The sequence below is a fragment of the Caenorhabditis briggsae genome, assembly GCF_000004555.2.
Source record: "Caenorhabditis briggsae complete genome, chrII, whole genome shotgun sequence".
NCBI lineage: Eukaryota > Metazoa > Nematoda > Chromadorea > Rhabditida > Rhabditidae > Caenorhabditis > Caenorhabditis briggsae.
The window spans coordinates 579,276-579,529 of NC_013486.2; positions in this window are offsets into that span (position 1 = coordinate 579,276).

A 254-nucleotide genomic window follows, 5' to 3' on the forward strand; every position below is an offset into this window, starting at 1 on the left:
TGCACCAAGGATTTTGTATAATTTTGAAAGCTCAAAACTTTGCAAAATTTTGCAAAAATTTGAACGACAAGAAAAAGAAAAATAGACAGAAATATGTACATATATGGCAGATTACAGTATCCTAAAGCAGACTTAAAGCGTACAGGAAAAGTAGATCAAAAAAAATTAAGAAATACTCTTGGTCCACTTTCAGAGGCCTAATCTAGTGGCATATTGAGATGTCAGATGACCGATCGGGGCCTCAACGAAAAGAT